The sequence below is a fragment of the Lissotriton helveticus genome, chromosome 6, assembly GCF_964261635.1.
Source record: "Lissotriton helveticus chromosome 6, aLisHel1.1, whole genome shotgun sequence".
NCBI lineage: Eukaryota > Metazoa > Chordata > Amphibia > Caudata > Salamandridae > Lissotriton > Lissotriton helveticus.
The window spans coordinates 2,080,086,699-2,080,104,437 of NC_136067.1; positions in this window are offsets into that span (position 1 = coordinate 2,080,086,699).

Below are 17,739 nucleotides of genomic sequence, written 5' to 3' on the forward strand. Positions count from 1 at the left end.
ATTTACCGGTACTGTTGTGAAAGTGCCGTTTTGCACGCTGGGAAATGGTAATGAGGTGAGGGCCTGCTACACTTGGGGTGAAAGTGTGCACCTAAACTGTGAGCTGTAAACCAATGTGTTCTGGGCGCTGTAGCATACTGGGCGCTGTAGCATAGCTGTGAAGCAGGAGTGGGAAACAAACTAGTCACTGGTACCAGTCTGATGACTCGGGGATGAAACCGTGAGCTGATTGTTGTAAAGGGATGTGCTGTGGGCTCTGTAGTAAACTGGCTGCTGTAGCATACCTTAGTAACTAGTGTTAGTATGCTTTTATACTTTACAGGGAATGGGAAGCGAACTACTCACCTCTACTGGTCTGAAGACTCGAATGCAGTGTTTTAACAAGCAGAAATAAAGAAATAATTGTGAAGAATATAATGCAGAATGTTGCAATGCCACAGAGGACAATGGTGAAATCAGGTGTGTCTAAGGAAGTGGCTCTGTGTAATAAAGCGATGGAGTCTGAAAGTTATATAAAAAGTGTCTTTATTTAAGTGCCATAAAGGACCCAACTGGTGCAAGATCTAAGGCATGCAGCTGAGGCAAACTCCAACCTGTTGTTCTGGATTCAAACGTAAGCTCTTGTACATTACATGTTACATAAACAATACCTATTGCACATGAATGAGTCTAAATTCAATAAGGAAAATAAAGGTAGGATTAACCCTGCTGTAGTTTGTGTAGTAGCGCTACACGTAGCTAAGCGAAGTGCACTCCGCACTACGTGAGCAACATGTAGCTACGCAAACTGCATAGTTCACAGTGCAAAATGCTGTTCGCACTGATTGCACAGTGCCGGATGCTTGTCCGCACTGTATAATCAGTGCAAACCGAATATTGCACAGTGCAAGCGGTCGTTTTCTGCCGCTCAAGTAGATTTCTACTCGAGCAGCAGCTATCTCAACGCGGACTGGTAGTTTCTCTTCACCAGCGGTTACGAGCATAGACTACCACTCTCAATGAGAAACATGACCTCCCCCCATTAAGAATCTCGCGGGAGGTTTATTTTCCACGCTCGCGATCGGCAACTTGATGTTGCTGATCGCGAACAAGGAAAAAGTCTCACCAGGATGTCATTTTGCTGGCTCGCGGTTGCCAATTTGAGGTTGAGGACCGCGAGCAAGCATAAAATGACCACTATGCGTGTTTGCACTGAGCTATGTGCAATTCGCATAGTGCGAAGTAGCGCAAATTTTGCAAACTACGTGAGCGTAGTGTATTACTTCGCTCAGGGTTAACAATGACTCAGGCATTAAGACACACACTGCTACAGTCAAATGTGTACAACCTATGCAGTCCCCTAACCCCCTGCAGACTACTGATTCACTCCTGCAATACCCAGGTAGTTGCCATGTAGTGCACCAATCACACTGTCACTGTCTGTCCACTCCTCCAATCATCCTTACAGAACCATGTCCTTATCTAATCACTGTGCCAAAATACAAGCACTTATAAACTCACCCTGCTGTCAACTTGCAGCACTCTAAATGTACTTGTACAATGACTCAGGCATTAATACATGCAGTGCTACAATCAATTGTGCACAATCTATGCAGTCCCCTAACCCCCTCCACACTACTCATTCACTCCTGTAATTACCAAGGTAGTACCCATGCAGTCCAGCAATTACAGAGACATTGCTTATACACATAGAAGCAGTTATGTAGAACAAATGCCCTCATATAATTATGCTGGCCCTATCTATACACTCTTTTAGTCACTCAACCACTACGTATGTACTCATTTATTTATCCAGACAGTACGGATGCAGTTATGCAATTATCCAATCACTAGTGATGCACTCTTTCAATTACTCAGCACCACTTATATAGTAATGCAATTATTCACACATCATCCATTCATTTATACAATATCACAGGGGCATGTTACTAAGAACGGTGATAGAATTATCACTGCTTTATCTGCAGGAAACTGCCTCTAAAGTAGCAATAAGGGGCTTGATATTATGTCCATGAGAATTCCAATAGGAGCCCAGGTTAGACGTCTAACATGGGTTTCTATTGGAATTCTATAGAGCATATTATCAAGCCCTTTATTGCTGCTTTAGCTGCAGTTTCCTGCCAATAAAGTGGTGACAATTGTATTGCCCTGCCTTGATATAATGGCCCTCAGACATTACAAAAACACTCATGCAATCATGCAGGCATTACTGATGCACTCATATAATCACCATGCACTACTAATGCACTCTTTGAATACATCTTGCTCTATACATATACTCAAGCAATGTTTCAGACATTACCATTGCAATTATTTTTCTTTTTTAAACAGATAAAGTAGTTCTGAAAATAACTCTTTTTTTCTTTTATATTTTTGTGTGTTTTATAAACAAGTTTGAATTTTTTTGTTTGTATTTTAGAAAACTGAAAAAAGGAACGGACTAAACTGTTAACAGTTGGAATTGAAAAAAAAGAATAACATTGATGGTTACGCTGTGCTGAACAAACAGCATCCACCACAGCTTTTCACTTGATGCGGTCCTGCTGGAGGAACACACATTCGGGTCTAATGTCCATAGGAAGAGATGAAGAGCTTGAGGCTCCTGGAGTGCTTGGAACAGCTGGTGGTGGAGCTTCTCTTGCATGTTTAAGTTCTTCCCTTGCAAGATTCTTGGGGTGAATGGTGCACAGATGTCTGTACATACTCTCTGTGCCACATGAGTATTTGTTGTCACTGCCTTGCAACAGGACCCTGGGACACAGCAAGCAGGACAGCTTCTTAGCACTCTCCTTCTGGAAAAGTAAAGAATTTCCATACGATGGACTCAGGTCTCTTCTTGAAGGATCCTCCACTAACACTTCTTCACCTGAAGAAACATCAACTTGTTGATCTTCAGAAGCCATTCTTCCAAAAAGTTGTTTTTAAATACACCCAAAAAATCAACAAAGAATAAATGAATCATATGCTTTTTTTTAAGGTCACATGGGAGTCGCGCACCCAGCGTGCAATAAACGCGCACCCAATGCAATTTCGTGAAAATATATTTTACAATAATATCACTTTATTACAAGTAGAAATATGGGATTTTTTTAAACAGTTTAGATTATCTTTTGCTGTCATATACACTTTAAAGTTATATACATATAGTTTTGAGATATAAAAAAATTGCGGGAGTCGCGTACCTGGCGTGACACCATACGTCTATGATGTAACGCGTACCCGGCACTGCTCACCTGTTGCATATGCAAAGCGCACTCGGCGTGATTCCATACATACAAGACTTAACACGCGGCTTTGTACTCCGCACCCGTCACATACCAAACGCGCATCCGGCGCGTTCCCATATGTTTATGATGTAACGTGGGATTGCACACCCGTCGCATACCAAATGCACATCGTTCACGACTTTAGCAATAGTATCCACGTACCGATCGTGCTTAGTACAGGACGGGTATGCGACTCCAGTTTTTTCTCATCCAAAAAAAAAGAATATAAAGATATTTATTTTAGAAGATACAAAACATTTCATAATTTTAAAAAATAAAAGATAAAATATTAAAGGATATTAGCGTTCCAAAATATTACAAAAAACAAATATTACAAAAAATATAGGCTTTATAAAAATGTAAATCTGAAATGAACATTTAAAAAACCTCAAAAATTCACTGAAAAAGACCATTGGTTTCAGAGACATTATAGTTACAAATTAGCATTTAAAAATCTTTGAAATTCAGTGAAAAAAAAGAGGTTAGGGACGGTATAGTTAGAAATTAGCATTTAAAAAACCTTTGAAATTCACTGAAAAAAACCATAGGTTTCAGGTTTGTTATACTTAGTTGGACTTTTCACTACAAAACCAGTAAAATTTGGCAGTTATAGTTAGTTGAGCTAACTATAACTTGCACGTCTGCAATGCACTGCTGATGACGTCACATATTACATCACTCATGACATGGTCAGTGACATCACTCATGACATCACTGATGACAGCTCAAATGATTCACTGAAAAAGACCATTGGTTTCAGAGACATTATAGTTACAAATTAGCATTTAAAAACACTTTGAAATTCAGTGAAATTCAGTGAAAAAAAAGAGGTTTTAGGGACATTATAGTTAGAAATTAGCATTTAAAAAACCTTTGAAATTCACTGAAAAAAACCATAGGTTTCAGGTTTGTTATACTTAGTTGGACTTTTCACTATAAAACCAGTGAAATTTGGCAGTTATAGTTAGTTGAGCTAACTATAACTTGCACGTCTGCAATGCACTGCTGATGACGTCACATATTACATCACTCATGACATGGTCAGTGACATCACTCATCACTGATGACATCTCAAATGATATCACTGATGACATCATCCAGTGAATGTGTGAAAATTAAATGTTTTATATATGTATATTTCAAGGTCGATTGAAGAATAAGTGGGTATATAAGTTGACTAAATGGATCATTTTGTTTGTGTGAAACTGATTGTTAACTGACTGTAATTTTATAATTTGTAATTTAAATGTTATTGTTCAGTTAATTAAAACCATGACAACAATTTCCATTATCGGTCACAAGCATGAGTTAAAAATATGATCATTGAGTAAGGACAGCCACAACAAAATTTCCATCTTCATCTCAACCTTAAATTAAAATTTTGATCATTGAGTGTAGTCATCTATTTAAAACCTAATATTTATAGTTGGACAAGTAACTGAAAATTAATAAAGAAAAATAAAACAAAAAAAACTGAATGTTTACATTGCGTTCACAAGTTTTTCGAAAGTCAGCAAGAACTTTACAATCTTGCAGTTTGTTTGTGGTGACGTTGCGTCCAGACATCCAATTACTGCAGTCCTGCAAGTGCGTAATTTCCTTACCAGGAATATGTTCCTTAGAAAGATCCTTCGCTCCGTTGTCAACTGTCTGCAGAGACATATTATATGAATGAGGTCTTCTTTTGCATGTCCACAGAGGCGGCAAGAGACGGATTCAGTGTGTTTCCAGGCTGGCTCGTCGGCCAAGGTTGGGAATTTTCCGAACCTCAGTGCCATCAGCTTTCTTTTAATGAAGACAGAGTATGTTGCATCCAGGTAGGCCGCTGGGATTAGAGATCTGTAACTATTAATCAAGGCCCAGGAATGCGAGCGGTGCGAGAAAATGTCTTTGTCCATGATCAGAGAATGACATTTTGCGGCCTTATTTAGTACCAGTTTGAATGATGAAAATGGCAAATTTTTGTCCCAAAGATTAGCAGCGCATGTAATCTCCAATGCGCTAGTCAGATATTTATTTGCTTCTGTTTTTTTTTTAGTTTCTAGTTCCTGCCATAGGTATTTGTTCAAGTTGTTATCCGCGGCTCTCTTATTGATCCGATACCACTCCTTTAGGCATGAGTAAAGCTGTCCCAAGGTTTCATTCTTTAGTCCAAACTCTAGGCGAATTTGTGCTGGTGAGGCAGAGTTCGGCAAATGTAGTACCTGTTTATATATTTTGGTGATTAAGCTGTTTAGGAGAACGGAATCCTTGCCATTCATTGCCACGCTGGCATAGGCTAAGGTTGGAAGAGCTTTGTTGGCAATCACCGTAGGTAAAGGTTTAAAAGAAGGACCTTCCAGCTTTTTCGATAGAGTGCTAAGTGCAAATGTTAGTGCTCTTGATCTGTGAGTTAAATACGTTTTCTGGGCCTTTAAGGTGAGCTTGTCATCGATGTAGTATCCCAAGTATTTATAACTTGTCACCCTTTCCAGCTGTTGTCCTTCTAGCCAGACTTTGTGTGATGTTATGTGTCGATTGGTGATTAACATTGTTTTAGATTTTGAGAAGTTCAGAACCAAATTGTTTGCAGACAAAAAAGCTGATAGAACCGATAGCAATCTTGACAGGCCAACCTTTGTCTGACTCATGAAGACGATATCGTCAGCATATGCCAGGTGTGTCAATTGTAAGTCGCCTAGTTTTGGCGGGTGGGCGTTACATCCATTTAACTTTCCTGAGAGGTCCGAAATGAATAAATTAAACAGATGAGGAGCCAGGACGCATCCCAGTTTTAAGCCAGATGTTGTACGCACTTTTCTCGATAATCGCGACCCGTCCCCTAGCTTTACTTGCGTCCAGGTATCAGTGTAAAATAGCAGCAGACCCCTCAATATGCTCTCTGGAAACATCCAAGCTCTCAATTTAGCCCATAATTTATTTTTATTTATTTAAAATATTTATAAAGCGCGACTGTCACCTAGCAGGTATCCTGGCGCTGTTGGCTACTCCTAAAGGTTCTTAGACGGGAGTTGAACAATGGTTAGGAATTTAAAAGGACGGGGGAAAGAGCCAGGTTTTAATTCGTTTTCTGAAGGGAAGGAGGTGAGGGATTTGGCGAATATCGACAGGCAGACTGTTCCACAACTTGGCAGCAGCTACTCTGAACGATCTTCCCCCAGTCCTGGCCTTCTTACATCTGGGCACTTTCACAAGGCAGGCAGTTGTCGACCTAAGTGTTCTGGTGGGAGTATACCACGAGAACAGACGTTGGAGAGGCCTGGGTCCGGCACCGTGTAGTGCCTTAAAGACCAGGCAGAGGGCTTTAAAGGCAATGCGTTGCTTCACCGGCAGCCAGTGCAGCTCGGCCAGTGCTGCAGTGGCCGAGGATCTCCTGGTCCAGCCAAGGGCCAGTTTGGCTGCTGCCGATTGAACTCGTTGGAGTCTGTCCAATAGTGTCGCAGGAGATTCAAACAGCAGCGCATTACAATAGTCTAGGCGACTAAGAATAGTACACCTGACTATCAGTGCTCGGGCAGAAGATGGTAATAGAGGCAGGACTTTGCGCAGTGAGCGTATGAGACCTGAGCAGGTAGCGACTATTCTTGAAACCTGCGTTTCCATGCTTAGTTGGTGGTTAAGCATGACGCCCAGATTGCGGACACTGGTGACCGGTGGCGGGTTATTAGAGTTTTCCGGGGGCCAAAACTCAGCAGGCAGAGGGCGCGATATACGGCTCGCAGGGCAAAACAGAACCTCGGTTTTCGAGGAGTTAAACTGGAGGGAGTTTCTGTGCAGCCAACTCGCGGTGTCTCTTAGACAGTTGTGAAAAGCTTCTAAGGGGATGGAATCTTCGCCCTCCCAAGAGAGAAGAAGCTGCGTGTCGTCCGCGTAGTTTACTGTGGTCATGTTGTATGATTTAATTAGGGTGACCAAAGGTTTCAAGTAAACATTAAATAGAATCGGGCTGATGGAGGAGCCCTGGGGAACACCGTGAGGGACAGGGGAAAAGGCCGATTGGAAAGGGGGAAGGGATACCGCCTGTTTTCTGTCACTGAGGTAAGAGTGGAGCCAGATCAGGGCCGTGCCGTCGATCCCTGCCTCTCTCAGCCGCTCGAGCAGAATCCCATGGTTGACAGTATCGAATGCGGCAGACAGGTCTAATAGAATCAAGGCCACAGCTTGGCCCCTGTCTGCACGCATTCGAAGCTCCTCCATGGTGGTAAGCACAGCAGTTTCGGTGCCATGGGCTGGGCGAAAACCAAATTGGAATTCGTCCAGAATGTGATGCTGCTCGAGGTGGGTTGAGAGGCAGTTACTAACCCAACGTTCCAGCACCTTCACCGGGAATGGCAGAAGTGATATGGGGCGGAAGTTGGACAAGCATTCTGGATTGAGCGTTGGTTTCTTCAGAAGCGGGGTGATGAGCGCTTGCTTCCAAGAGGTGGGGACAAAGCCACAGCTGAGGGATTGATTACAAATCATCCGGAGAGTATGGAATAATTCGTGTCCACATGCTTTCCACATTTTCGGAGGTAAGGGGTCTAGGGGAGATCCAGAAGTGATGCCTTGTGCCACTTTGTCGAATTCAGTTTGAGAGAGAAGGGGGAAAACTCGGAGCCTGTTCGTGGAAGGGCAGGCTAACTTCAAGGAGTCAGAATTGATGAGGCTGGCTTCGGGAGAGGTGGGATGGATGTGTGGCGGAGGCGAGACTAAGTTGTTTATGATAGTCTCAATTTTGTCAGTAAAAAACTGAGCGAGGCTATCACAAAGAGTCTGAGAAGGAGATATAGGATTTTTGGCACAGTCAGGATGTAAAATATTGTCCAGAATCTGAAATATGCTTTTAGGACTGTTAGCCGCATTGGCTATGGTGGAGCAGTAGTAATTCGCTTTGCTGTCTATGATGACGGCTTTGTATTCACGAAGTGCTTTTTTCCAGAGGGCTTTCTTGTTATTACAGTATCCTTGTCTCCACTGTCTCTCAGCCTGTTTACAGGTTGATTTGAGGATTTTCAGGGAGTCGTTGTACCAGGGAGCAGGTGCTCTACCTTTAGGTTTGCAGAGTTTTAGAGGGGCGACCGCGTCCGCGATGGATGTAATTTTTGCGCTAAAGGATCTGTAGTTGTATTCCACCGAATTGGAAGAGGAGACACTGTCTTCCACCTCGAAGACTTTGGCGGAGATACTAAGTTTTTCTAAGGCTTTCCAATTACGATAAAAGAATTGTGGTGGCAAGTGGGTCTTGGGCTTTCTTGTAGTGGTGTTGTTGATGTAGAGTTTAATGAGCGAATGATCTGTCCAGCTCATAGGCAGGATGTCGCCTACTTGCGTTAGACCCGGACTCGAAAAGATGAGATCGAGGCGGTTGCCAGCAGAATGGGTGGGGTCCTTTATTAATTGGTGAAGCCCCACACTATCACAGGACAGCAGAAGATTGTTTAGACCCGTGTCTAGGCTGCCGTTTGGCCAAAGATTGAAGTCTCCCAGAATAATAAGTTTATTATGGGAGGTTGCCAAGTTAGTGATAATCGTGAGGAGCGCTTGCTGTTGCGGGAGGGAAAAGGCCCCAGGCGGTCGGTAGCAAATAATGACCGTGAAGGTGACTCCTAAATGGCAGTTTATGGTCAGACCGAGAAGCTCGATTCCGGGTACTGAATCTATATCAATGGTGTTCAATTGCCACGAGGATCGGAAGATGACACCGACACCGCCACCTCGGCCTTTGGGTCTAGGGAGATGGAGAATGTTAAAATTTAGAGGGCAAGCAGAGGCTAAGTCAGTCTCACAGTTGGCATGTGTCCAAGTCTCTGTTAGAAAAAGTACATCTAGATGATGTGAGTCTATAAGGAGGTTGATTTCGGTGGCATGCTTCGGTAGCGATCGCACATTCAAGAGGCCTCCTATAAGTAAATCCTTGTGGGTGATGTCTGTTAGGGGAGAGGCAGTCTCTTCAAAGGTGAGCTTACCTTCATGAGCATATCCTCGGAGGTTAAGCAGGGCATCGCGGGAATAGCAGGGGGGCGGTGAGCTATGTTGGGCAGGGTCTGTGGCGCTAGGCGCATCCTCGTCGCGGACGAGTGCAGACGAGCTTGCCTTAAGCGCGCCTTCGGCGCGCAATCGGCGCGCCCGCTGCGCTCGTCCGCTGCGCTTCCGGTATTGACACATGATTTATAGTAACAGCTGGTGGCGTAGGAGGGGGTGTGGCCAGCAGTAGATGGGCGTGGCTATCGTCTCCCTTTCGGCGGTCAATGGCGCCAAGGAACGAGTAGATTCTGCTTCCCCACAGCTAGTGATCAGCTGTTCTGGAAGTCAGGAAGTGTGCAAAGCGGCAATTATGTCCTTTAAAAACACAGTAATCATACACAGTCACAACAATTTTAAAATAGGAACACCTCCTGGCTTTTCGCCTCAGGAGTTTAGCAGCAATGGGGCAGCGCGGCGTCAGCGCGTCCTATATCACTGCGGAGGGGGCGTGGCCAGCAGTAGATGGGCGTGGCTATAGTCTCCCTTTCGGCGGTCAATGGCGCCAAGGAACGAGTAGATTCTGCTTCCCCACAGCTAGTGATCAGCTGTTCTGGAAGTCAGGAAGTGTGCAAAGCGGCAATTATGTCCTTTAAAAACACAGTAATCATACACAGTCACAACAATTTTAAAATAGGAACACCTCCCGGCTTTTCGCCTCAGGAGTTTAGCAGCAATGGGGCAGCGCGGCGTCAGCGCGTCCTATATCACTGCGGAGGGGGCGTGGCCAGCAGTAGATGGGCGTGGCTATCGTCTCCCTTTCGGCGGTCAATGGCGCCAAGGAACGAGTAGATTCTGCTTCCCCACAGCTAGTGATCAGCTGTTCTGGAAGTCAGGAAGTGTGCAAAGCGGCAATTATGTCCTTTAAAAACACAGTAATCATACACAGTCACAACAATTTTAAAATAGGAACACCTCCCGGCTTTTCGCCTCAGGAGTTTAACAGCAATGGGGCAGCGCGGCGTCAGCGCGTCCTATATCACTGCGGAGGGGGCGTGGCCAGCAGTAGATGGGCGTGGCTATCGTCTCCCTTTCGGCGGTCAATGGCGCCAAGGAACGAGTAGATTCTGCTTCCCCACAGCTAGTGATCAGCTGTTCTGGAAGTCAGGAAGTGTGCAAAGCAGCAATTATGTCCTTTAAAAACACAGTAATCATACACAGTCTCAACAATTTTAAAATAGGAACACCTCCCGGCTTTTCGCCTCAGGAGTTTAGCAGCAATGGGGCAGCGCGGCGTCAGCGCGTCCTATATCACTGCGGAGGGGGCGTGGCCAGCAGTAGATGGGCGTGGCTATCGTCTCCCTTTCGGCGGTCAATGGCGCCGAAATAATAGGTTCCTATCCACGCTGTCGAATGCGGCTTGAAGGTCAATGAAGCACAAGTTCAAGTCCTGTTTAATGCGCTTACATTTTTCCGCAATCATTGAGATGGATAAAATATTTGATATAGTTCCGATCCCTTCTCTGAACCCTGTTTGGTTATGTGGGATCACATCCCTCTCTCCTGACCACTTTACCAGATCAATTAATAATAGCGATGCAAAGTATTTGGCTTCGACATCCTGCAGGGCAAGTAATCTGTAGTTAGAAGGGTTGGATCTCTCACCGCCCTTGTATATGGGCGTTGTGATGGAACCGTGACAGCTTTCCGGCACTAGTTTGTGAGTTTGGATGTCATCTAAGAGTTTCTCAAGCAGTGGGCTCCAATATTCCGGTGCATGTTTGAAAGCAGCTTCCGGGATGCCGTTTGGCCCAGGGGCCCCGTTACTTTTGCCCTTTTTGATCATTTTCATTATCTCCTTGGCGGATTTTTTTCCATGTGATGCAACAGGAATTGGATATTTGGACTTGCTAGTAATTGGTGACTGGTTGCAGCAGTCTTCTTCCATTGTCCTTATTTGTTGATGCAATGAAAGCTGTGTGTTCCCGGTAGCTATTGCTCGGTGTACTTTAAATTTAGAGGAGAGAAAGGCGACCCATTTAGATTCCTGCACGTTTGAGGTCAATACATTGCGAGGTCTTGCTAGTTCGTTTACAATTTTCCAGAATTCATTTGAGTTCGGAAGCTTTGAGCTAAACAGCAATTTGGTCCAAAAATTCTCGTTAGACCTCCTTTTATGTTCCCAGACAATCTTTTTGTATAAACGTCTTTGCGCATAAAAAGTGGCTCATTGCTACACATCTTTGTCATGCGTCTGTAGCTTCTTTTGAATTCTTCGCAATTTCCTCTTTAATTCTAGGAGTGATTTAGGTAGTTTGCTGTTGGGCCTAAATGTTTTAGCCTGTTTACCAGGTAATTTCATTTTTGACATCAATTTCTCCAGAAAAAGATTCCATGCCTGGATATTATTCATTGGCTCGTCACCCACACCATTCAGCGTGGCCTCTATTATTGAGAACCAGACCATTTTATTTGCATCAGACCAGTTAATGCGCTTTTGGTTGATTGTACTTAGGTGACCCTCCAGTATATGTGATGGTTGGAATCTTTCCGTACGGAGGTTAAATTTAATGTGTTGCATTGCATGGTCGCTCAAGGGCGTGTATTCAATGTAGAAGGCATCTACTAAAAGAATTAATGGTAGGCTTACAATTGTGAAATCCAGCGTTGATTGGGAATGCAGACCGTAGTAAGTTTTTTTCGGAGGACGATCCATTCAGGACACGCATGCCTAGATACTCTAGTTCTGTCACAAGGAGTAAGCCTAGCCGATCCTTACGAGTTCTCGTCACACTGCATGTCTGCTGTGGGACGCTCCAGTACATGTTGTCTGCAGTTAATATTTCGTCTTCCTCAAGGGAGTGTATCGCAGCTTTTTTTTTTCGACTTCTGAGTTCGGTTGCGTGTAATAATTAATCAGGATTGTTGTCTTGTTGTCGGTTGCCTTTTGTCCTGATAATTTAATTAACTGAAGACTTGGGTCTGAGTAGTTGAGCTGCTCAGAATTGATGTTTAGAGCGGTTGACACATAAACTGCTATGCCTCCGATGGCTCGTCCGTGGGTTTTGGATTTTTCAGTAGCTACGGTGTAATGCGTGAAACCGGCCAGTGCAATTTCTACTTGCAACCAGGTTTCTTGCAAAGCGATGATATCACAATTTGCCCATTCGTCTAATGCTTGTCCTTCCTCCAACAGTCTTTTTGCTCCGGCGATGTTCCATGATATTACGTGTATTCCCCCGTTTGCATCTTGATTCGGCGTGTCTTTATTTGGTCAATACCTCCGCTTGTCATTTAGCACACTGGGAAGCCTTTTCCAGTGATCCATTGAGTGTTGGAATTCCTCGATTTTTTCCTCTTCCTTTACTCCCTGAGTAAGAGTTAAGTTGCTTCTGCCTTTGGCGTTGTGTAAGATTGAGTAGACTGGTTTCTGGAGAGCGAGGTCAGTAAATTTCCTGGTAGACCGTGTTCCATTTTGTTTTTTTAATGGCAACGGATAACGCGGGGCAGTGGGCTGTGATAATTGTATGCCCCATGATTGAAACCAGTCTGAGCACCCTAGTATTAATTGGACAATCCCTGGGGTTTTCCAAGTGGTCAATGTCTGCTCATTGCTGATATCCTTTGACTCTCTCTGAAATTGTACCAGTTCCAGGTCTGTGGATTTTATGTCGCTTAGATCTTTAATTTCGGCCATGAGTTTCAAAATATTGCTCCTGTTTAGTGTATCATGGCTGCCCTGTGTCTTATATTCAGGAGTAAAAATTAGTTGACGGTGAACTTCAACAGGCTTGTTTAGATCTTTCCTTATGTCCTTACTCGTTTCTCCTTTTGGTTGTTTAGTGTCCTTGATCGTTATACTTATGCTTAATTTGCCTTGGTTTAAGGCAACCGGGGTTTCGAGTATCAATCTTTGAGAATCGTGGCAAACTTTAACTGCTAAATTATGTATTCCGGTTTCTGACTTTGCTTGAAAAGTAGAAGCTAAAAAACCCTTTTCCTATGGTTCTGTTTGGTCAACTGTTTGTACTCGATTGGTAACATCGTTTACTGCCCCATTGTCTCCAGCTGGGAGGTTTACATCATGCTGGTGTGGAAGATTGAAGTTTCCTTTTGATCCTGGAGCTTGTAGATGATCGTACTTGTTGCTATTTGCCCCAACTGAGATGGTGACTTGCGATGTAGTGGTATCTTTGTTGGTTTCTTGGTGTGGTTTCTGTTCTAAGTGGGATTCATTGTCTTTGACTGATTAAGTGTACCTTAGTGAATGCAAGGGTCAGTGAGTAATCTGTAAATGTGTAAATATCTGTATCAGTCTCTCACTTTGTGTACAAAGTGCATAGTGAATGTCCTGCAATCCTCATAGTAATGCTTTTCCTGCGGTGTTTTACTGAAACACACTTTATTCGGTTACTTAAAAGATAACCATAAAAGCACATTACAATATCTGCACTATTAAGATTTCCTTAAAAGTTATTAAAATACAATCATAGCACATTTACAGAAGGGATCGGCTACACAATCATACATATCGTAAAATTATATCATAATAGATTTTTAAAAACATTTTAAAACATTTTTTAAGAAAACTGGCACTGAGGCAATGACAAATTCTGTTTCTAAAGTTTGGAAAACCACAAAAGCTGGCTGACATTGTCTCAGACTAAATCCTCTTAATACGGGAAATATCCACCCTCTTCTCAGCCGAATAAAATGTACAGAAAATACTACATGAATGGTCCACTGTTCAGATACATCATCACACAGACATTTATCTAACACCTTCAACCAATCGTTTAATTCTGGGAAGCTTAATGATCTGTGTAAAATACCCAGCCGAAAACGCGTTAATAAACATTTATCACAATCGACTGTGGCCAAACTAATGTATGGCTGAATAGTGAAGGTCATCAGTGTGAAATGGTGGGCTAGAACTGTTATTTCTTTTCATTTCAGGAGTCGTTCTGACTTCGCCCAATATACACATAGAGCGATTTTTAAGATCTTTCCTGGATATCTTGCGCACCGTTGTGGGATCATTATAATATTCCTGATTCCCTCAATTGAATACGAAATTCTTAACATATTCTAGCCATCTAATATGCTTCACCCTGTCCAGCCCCATGCCATCAGCCAATAACTGGCGGTTGTACGCCAATTGATCTGATGTCCAGATCCTGTGCCATAAGAGGACTGGCTGACTTTTTATAATGTCTTCTATATATGGCATATATATATATATATTCACTGAAAAAACCATAGGTTATAGACCATATATAGTTAGGAATTAGCATTTACAAAACCTTGAAAATTCACTGAAAAAACCATAGGTTATAGACCATATATAGTTAGGAATTAGCATTTAAAAAACCTTATTTTACTCACACAAAACCATTGAAATTCCATATATAGTTAGTTGCACTAACTATATATCGCGCACCCGCAATCCACTGCTGATCATGTCACATATTACATCATTCATGACATGGTCAGTGACATCACTGATGACATCACTGATGACATCTCAAATGACATCACTGATGACATCACTGATGACAACATCCAGTGACTGTATGTTTCTGTAAAGTTAAAATATGTCTTACATATTGAAGAATGAGTGGATGTATAAGTGTCTGGATGAAGGATTTAGTAGGTGCGTGACTGACTGTATGAGTGAGTGATTAAATGTGTCTCACTGAATGCATGGGTTAGTGACTAAACTGTCTTAATTTGTGCATCATTATGTCTGTTGTGATGTAAACTGCTGCATGTGTTGATCATTAGCTATACGAGAGGCTATATGTGTTATTGATTGGTTGCCCAAGTATTTGTATGGGAGATTGAGTTTGTGTGGGGGTGGCTGGGAGGCGTGTGACTCTGTGCATAGATGTGTGAGCAGTTGATTCACTAGGTGTATGAGTTCAAGAGTGCATGTGGAAACAGCTACATGGGCAGTTGACTGTGTGCATGAGTGTATTGATGAGTGAATGGATATCTCAATGCTACATGTCATAGTAAGTACATATGTAAAACACAGTACATGTGAGAGTTGGCATATATAAATAACTGTGCATGAGAGCCACTGAATGTGTGAGTGGTTGTATGGATCATTGTGAACTTGTATCAGGGATTGTATAAGAGAGTAAATATGTGTTAGTATATGTTTGAATAAGTAAGGTGTGTATAACTGTATAGTTGAAGAAATGGAGGTGAGATTGTTTCTTTGCATGACTGACTAGGTGTGTGAGTAACTCCATGGATGAGTGACAGTGTGTGAGTGTCTGTATACACTGAGTGTATCTAAGGTTATATTAGAGTCTGAAGAGGTTTATCGTATTAGCACAAGAAAGATGTCAAATGAGATGTCATCATTGATGTCATCAGTGATGTCATTTGAGATGTCATCAGTGATGTCATCAGTGATGTCACTGACCATGTCATGAATGATGTAATATGTGACATGATCAGCAGTGGATTGCGGGTGCGCGATATATAGTTAGTGCAACTAACTATATATGGAATTTCAATGGTTTTGTGTGAGTAAAATAAGGTTTTTTAAATGCTAATTCCTAACTATATATGGTCTATAACCTATGGTTTTTTCAGTGAATTTTCAAGGTTTTGTAAATGCTAATTCCTAACTATATATGGTCTATAACCTATGGTTTTTTCAGTGAATTTCAATGTTTTTTTAATAGTAAATATCATAAGCTGTCGAATGTCAAGTACGTGGTAAGTAAAAACATTTTCGTGTTTATGCACACTGATCTGCTTTGAATGCTGCCCCCCCCCTCATTTCTATTAGGAGTACTCTCCGTTTGCAGATAGTGAAAGGTAGTTAACGCAGGCCTTTGCCCCCATTGTAATACGTCGTGCCTGCTTCTCTCTCCATTTGATTGATTGTTATCCAAGCATTTACTGTTTTAGAATTGGTTCTCTTTGGTTCATTCTCTATTTACAAACAAACACAGAGTCGCAATACTCTGTTTAGTCTTTGCAGATAACGAAAAATCGTGTAAAAAAACATAAGGAATCGAGCAAAATCAGTAGGCCACTAATGGGATCTCTTTTTGACCTCGCTAAAATAGAAACATTAGGAACAACCCCTCATGACAAATACGAAACTAGTGAGATGAACTAAACTCCACACCATGATGGCTGCAATACAGCTCGACTCCGCCACCCACCCCGCCCAAAATAACGATAAAGAGCGGCTGCCATGATTGCTCGCGGAATGGCCACGACGGAGCTACGAAATGGTGGTGCTCTTATGCTAACCCCAGCTTCAGTCTGAAACATCCAGAAACACTGTAGACTACCAATTCGATCAGTTCCGGTAGCGCCCCAACGTAACCCGGTAGAGAAGAACTAGCCCTCCCCTCTTTGACTGATGGTTCTTGTTGCCTGTCCCTTCTGTTGTCATTTAACAGAACTATTTAGCCTGCTGAAAGGGGTTGTGTTCCGACCGCTGGTTGGTGGAGACATTTCGACTATATTCTGGACCTGCGTTGTCGCGTAATGCGTCATATGACGCGCCGCGTTAGCGCATCTGAAAGTGATCCGGGGCGCGACGCGCAGCGCGAAACGTAAGCATAACAGGTCATGTGACTTGTTAATAAAACTTTTCATTGGTTCATTTTACTTTTCTTATTCTAATGATGAAAGGCTTGGTCATATGACCTAAAAATTACGCTTTTTATTACTTCCGAACATTATTTTTTCTTAAACATATATGTTATAATGTTCCAGGCTAATGTACTTTCCCGGAAAATTTACAACTGTCCTGCAAGTAAAATATATTCTTTTTTCGAGAAAAAGGGCGTTTCTTCGTCCCATGACGGAGCCGTTGAGCAAAAGAGGGTCGACCTGCTGTCTTAGTCGCCGATACGCTTGAATATGAGATTCTTATCGATCACTTTATGTTGCAGGAGTAGAAAACACAACAGCCCTTGACCATTTATCTTTACTGCGTTCCTGCGTATTATACCTTTTACCCTTCATGTAATTGGTCTGCTTTATTTCACTTGCCTTTTACTGATTCTAAAACAGTGACTATTATTAAAAACTTTACCAATGTAAATACTACTACCATGTTTTCTTTTAAAAACCTTTATTGTGAAAATGTCAGTATACAAATACAGGCCTATAACCACGTGCGCCGGCCACGGAGCAAACTGTAATCGTATATGATGAGGAGACATTTACACTGTAGAGGAACGTAACGGGCGGGCCATTAGGTTGCAAGAACTAAGGTGTCTAACAGTTGCGGAATCGGAGGACGTACATTTTATAATTAAAATACGACAGGGCCAGTTACAATAAAATTATCTAGATATACATTTGCGGGCAAGTACCATGGGTGACGTTAATTCGAACTTTCAATAGTACAGTAATCAATAACACATCACAACTTAATATCAATAGAGATGTCGAAATATTCAATCTATTCTCGTCCCCGCCCGCCATGTGCTTCAAAACTGCATACGTATCTCGTGATATCAAAGTTGTACAACAAGTACACAACAAGGAG